Source organism: Triticum urartu, chromosome 5 (genome assembly GCF_003073215.2).
Source record: "Triticum urartu cultivar G1812 chromosome 5, Tu2.1, whole genome shotgun sequence".
Classification (NCBI taxonomy): Eukaryota; Viridiplantae; Streptophyta; class Magnoliopsida; order Poales; family Poaceae; genus Triticum; species Triticum urartu.
This window is the reverse complement of record NC_053026.1, coordinates 26,396,434-26,402,209: the sequence shown is the minus strand read 5'-3', so window position 1 is coordinate 26,402,209 and position 5,776 is coordinate 26,396,434. Positions and strand designations below refer to the sequence as shown.

The 5,776-nt window shown below is 43.8% G+C and overlaps 1 long non-coding RNA gene across 1 annotated transcript; it reads left to right on the top strand.

The window, feature by feature from the left end:
- Positions 1-651: 651 nt before the first annotated feature.
- LOC125507482 lies at positions 652-2,724 on the top strand. Its single transcript, XR_007282920.1, has 2 exons — positions 652-2,144; positions 2,220-2,724. It is a non-coding gene; the product is annotated as an uncharacterized LOC125507482 (long non-coding RNA).
- The last annotated feature ends 3,052 nt before the right edge of the window (positions 2,725-5,776 follow it).

Genomic DNA, 5,776 nt, shown 5'->3' with positions numbered 1-5,776 from the left:
CTAATTGAATGGGAATTCTTCTTTAATAAATAAAGTGCATATACTAATTAAAACAAAAAAATATTATAACAGTGCATATATTGATTGAAAAATATTAATGAATAATTTCAATTGATATATTTTTAGGCCCGTTTGATATATTTAAGTCATCGAGTGCATTTCTAGGCATTTAATGAATATACCTCAAAATTGAACTGCAAATGTGTGAAATAATGGCTAGAAATGCATAGTAGAAGAGTGTGAGAATGGCAAGAGCTAACAATCCATGTCAAAAATTTCCACTCTATTTTTATATTCGGTTATTTTCTATTTATAGTAGAAGAGTGTGTGAATGTGACTGATGTTTCATCCGTTGGCATTGAAATTTTTTTCTACACCCAAGATACACCACTACATGATTCATGAATAAAAGAAAAGGAAAGAAATTCCATACATGAGGGTGCCAAGACATAACCCCGAATATGGAGTTTTGGGGTTTTGTTATCCTGGAAAATGAATACGAGCTCTGAAAAGCATGAAAATTGGCATGGTGGCATCACATGATCCCTGTAGGGCATTGTAAAACTTTGAAAAAGTTTTGCAAAAGTTATGACACGCATTGCTTTGAAATGAAACCATCTTCGAGGAAGACACATGCATTGTTTAGAAATCGAACCTTCTCGTAGGATGAACACATGGTGTTAAGAGAGAATAGGCCTAGTTTGAAGGCAAAGCGACCCATGCTTCATCCGTTGGCATTGAAAGTTTTTCTACACTCAAGATGCACCATTACATAGAGAGGTCTCGAACCCTCTCGTTCTCTCCCCACTGACCCAGGCGACTGAGAGGCGTTTTTGAGTAGTTCTCCCTCCGCCGGCGTGCGGCGCGTGCCCGCCGGTCCGCCCTGGCTCTGGCGGCCACTTTGGCCCCGGGAGGCATGTCGGGCCCTAGCTCCTCGTCGGCGGTCGGGATTAGGTTTCCTTGTGTGGGTATTTGGTCCCTTAGTCGACCTCTTGGTAGAGCGGTGGTCAGCGGATTTAGTAGGGAATAAAGTCCCCCAACCCTTGCTCCTGCTCGCCGGAGGCTTCGCCGGCGCCAGTGGGAGGCATGTGGAGGACAGGCGTATGGAGCAGTTTTTTGTTTCGGCGGTGCGTTTTGGCGACCTCCTGCTAGGCGGTAAGGCCTCGTCCCCGGATCCGGAGATGAAGATGCTCGCGGGGGGGGGGGGGGGGCAAACCTGCTTTCGGTTTCGCCTCCGACCAATGTTTTCCATCGCCAAGGATCTAGGTCGCTGGGTTTGGTGGTTGCTGCGGTTCGTCAACTCCCTTAGGCAAGGGGTGTCTTCAGCTCCTTGGTTTGTTTTGGCTGCCGATGTTCTCCTCTTTCGGCGACCGCGGAAGATTTGGTCGGCTCGGAGAGTAGCAGTCTATCCTCTTGTATCCTCTTTGTATTTTGTTGCTTGTATGCGAAGCCGGATTGTATCCTTACTCATATGAATACAAGTAGAGTACGCCTCTTTAAAAAAAAAGATACACCATTACATGAACCATGTCAAAATGAAATGAATTAACACAAGGGTGCCAAGACTCAACCCTCAACATTGTCTTCCGTTTTTTAATTTCAAAATGTAAACAAACTCCGAAAAGCCTGAAAATACATGTTGGAAAATATATTCAGATAGGGTACAGAAAATAGATTCCGTTCGAGTTATCCATGTCCAAGAACAAATTTAATTTAGTAAAATAAAACAAAAAAAGTAAGGAAAAAAACCACGAAAATGAATAGTAGCATGTGCGTTTCAAACCTAGCACGTCTTTGCATTGCTAATGCCAGATAACCACTACAGTAAGCTACCATTTCAATGTAAAACACACACCGGACGTTTTTATAGGAGGAAATGATTTTTTCTAGCCTGCTGCGTTCTGATTGGACGAACCAGACCTCCCACGGATCAAGCGTCTCCACCGTCCATTCTTACCCGATCCAACGGTCGCTGCTCCTTCTACTCTCTATTTGTGCTTTCCCTGGTTCTTATCCTCTCACACAGTACGCGAGCACGATGCGAGCAGCAGCAGCAGAGCCCGACGAACTCCAGAGCTCGCAGCGGACGCAGGCCGCCGTCTGCGTGACGGGCCTCCGCCCGCACCTCCCACCGTAGCACGCCGGTGAGCCGCGCCTTGCGCCGCCTCTCTCTCTCCTATGCTCTCCTCTCTCATATATCTCCCTGGCTTTTCTTGCAGCAATGGAGGCCAAGCGCCCATGGAATCGTCTGAGCTCTCCTCCCAGCCGCCGTTCTCCTTCAAATTCGTCGGGATCCGGTTGGATCTAGACGCCGGCGCCCCGTTCCCGACCTTCCCGCCTTGCTTGGGTCGTCGGCCACCGCGACGATGTCAATATCGCTCGCGGGATCCAGCGCCACCGCTGCTGGCCACTTCCTCGCCTGGAGGAGATGCCCCCACATCCGCGGCTCCCCACACGAGCAGCAGCAGCGAACACGTCGCTAAGGCCGTCTCCGGCGGTGTCTTTTTCTTTTTATAGAAGTTTGCCAAATCTGTGCCAGAACAGCCATGGCGATGAACTCCAGCTCAAGGCCCGCGAGCGCTTGGTGGCGTTTGATGCGGTGCCTGGAGAATATCTCTGGGCAGAGTAGTAGGCCAGATCTAGTTTAGGAAAAAAAAATCTGTAATTCCAAGTTTTTCTTGTGTATTTCTTCTTTTTGGTAAAACAAATTTTAGTTATCTGGTATTTTTATGCAATTTCCTTTTCTATTTATAAGGCAATGAGCATACATAATCAGAAAAACACTTATATTGACTCAAAGTTTCCATGGACCAATAAAAAACAATGGATTGGCTAATGTCTCAATAAAAAACACTTATATCTGGTATTTTTATACATAATCAGAAGAACATCTGAAAATTCTTGTCTGTAAATGTAATAAGGTTATTCTGCTATTGGATGAGCTTGAGGAGTTCAGACCATTATAAGGACATGAATCCAATTTTAAAAAAGTGGTCAAAAATCATGTGGAGAAGTTGCTCCACCTTCAATGTCTTTATTGGAAGAAAAGATATACTATCAGATATATAAAAGTGGATGGTGAAAACACCAAGTTCTTTCATGCTATGGCAACTGAGAGACATCGAAGGAATTCTATTGCCAGCTTAAAATTACCTCATGGCACTGTGGTGACTGACCACTCTCAAATGGAGGACATTATATGAAATTATTTTAAAAATAGAATGGGCTCTTCAAGGGGAATCCATATGGGCTTTGATCTCTCCTCATTAATTGTTCTAGTGGAGGGATTAGATATTCTCACTAAGCCCTTTGAGAAGGAGGAAATGGACAAGATTGTCAAGCATATGCCAGTTGATAAAGCTCCAGGCCCAGATGGTTTTAATGGTCTTTTCTTCAAAAGGTGTTGGCAAATTATCTCTCAAGATTTTTATGAACTGGCACAGGCTTTCTATGATGGTACTGCCCATCTGAAGAATATCAATGATTCATATATCACTCTAGTGCCTAAGAAGCCTTCACCTGAAGAGGTGGGGGACTTCAGGCCTATTTCTTTAACAGGAATGGGTCTTAAGTTCCTATCCAAGATGGTAGCCAATAGGTTTCAAGAGGTGATAATGCAGTGTGTTCACAAGAACCAGTATGGGTTCATAAAAAGCAGAACTATTCAGGACTGTATTGGGTGGACTTTTGAGTATTTGCACCAGTGTCATCGGTCCAAGAGGCCAATTGTCATACTTAAATTGGACTTGAAAAGGCTTTTGATTCTCTTGAGCATGAGGCAATTGTCCAAATCTTGAGATATAAGGGCTTCAATGAAAAGTGGATTCTTTGGATGAAGCAGCTTTTGTCTACAGGTACCTCATCTGTTCTGCTTAATGGAGTTCCTGGCAGGAAGTTCATATGTAAAAAGGGTGTTAGACAGGGTGATCTAGTCTCTCCCCTACTTTTTGTCCTTGCTGCTGACCTCCTGCAGAATGTAATTAATGACATGTTCAGAAAGGGGCATCCTTCATCTCCCAATACCCTGTCATGACCAGGACTACCCTGTGATTCAGTATGCTGATGATACTTTGATCATCTTGCCAGCTGACAAGGACCAACTAATTGCTCTGAAGGACATGCTCAAGGTTTTCTCTGTGTCTACTGGCCTTGATGTGAATTATCATAAATCCTTTATCATTCCCATCAATGTGGACACTGCTGTCATGATAGAATTAGCTGCTGCTTTTGGATGCCAGATTAGGAAAATGCCTTTTACCTACCTTGGGTTGCCAGTAGGTACTACTAGGCCCAAAATGGTGGACTTTATGCCTCTGGTGGACTGCATAGAGAGAAGAATGACAGCTAGCTCCTCTTTTTTTAAATCAGGGGGAGAGATTACAGTTTCTGAACTCTGCCTTGTATTCTATGCCCATCTTCTTTCTTTGCAGTTTGGCTGTCCCTGCTGGCATTTTAAAGCAATTGGAGAGAATTCAGAGACAATGCCTCTGGAGGAAGAATAGGGGTGAGCCTGCCCCTTCTCTTGCTGCTTGGGACCTTATTTGCAGGCCAAAAAACAAGGGAGGCCTTGGTATTCTTATCCTGGGTGTTCAGAATATGGCTCTTCTGCTCAAACATGCAAATAACTTCCTCAATAAAAAGGATCTCCCATGGGTGTCATTAATTTGGGACTCCTACTTCCATGGCAGAGTGCCCCAAGGAACTTCTGATTGTGGCTCTTTCCGGTGGAAGGATATATGCAAGGTCATGAAGAACTTTAGAGACTGTGCTTGGGTTCAGATCAATGAAGGAGACACTGCCCTCATGTGGTCAGACAATTGGCAGCTTGATGATCAAGTCTCTAGTCTCCAATTCATATTTCCTAGGCTTTTGTCTTATGTTAAGGACCCCTGGATTACTGTTAAAGAGTTTATGGACTCTCAGGACATGCATCAGCACTTCCATCTTTCTTTGTCCAGTCAGGCCTTTGATGATATGATCACTCTTCAATCATTGTTGGAGAGCCATGATAGAGTAACTGGATCCAAGGATATTTGGTTTTGGAGTGGCACTGCCAAGGGATATTCTCCAAAGCTGTTTTACTCCCATACTTTTGTGTCACAGTCCTTCAACCCCTTGACAGCTTGGATCTGGAAGTCCTCATGCACAATGAAAATAAAAGTTTTTGCTTGGATGCTTATTATGGATAGGCTGAATACCAAGGACATGGTGGAAAGGAGGCATTGGCATTTGGAGGATGGAGTAAATTGTGTTCTTTGCCCTTTGCAGACTAGGGAAACAAGAGATCATCTGTTCTTCAATTGCAATTTTAGTGTCAGAGTTTGGAACTATTTGCAAATTGACTGGTCATCAGGTGACTCTATGGCTGAGCTGGTTATCAATGCTAACAGGAGCTTCAGGAAACCTTTCTTCACTGAAGTGGTCTTTATAGCTTGCTGGAATATCTGGATTGTCAGAAATGCTAAGGTCTTCAGACATGAGAGAGCTGGATTTAATAAATGGAGAAGAGAATTCATCCATGATATTACTTTAATGCAATATAGGGTTAAGCCTGCTTATAAGGATGATCTCCTTAGATGGATCTCTTTTCTGCCACCTTGAGGCTTGTATTTTCATCTTCTCACTTACCTAGAATAGCTTGATTACCCCTTGTAATCCCCCTATGTACTTGTACTAGCTCTCCCTTCTAATAAAGTTTTGATATGCTGTGGGGGTTTTCCCCTACAGTTCCTAGTCAAAAAAAAGTCGTGGGCCTTCAACGGACTTGAAATTTAAT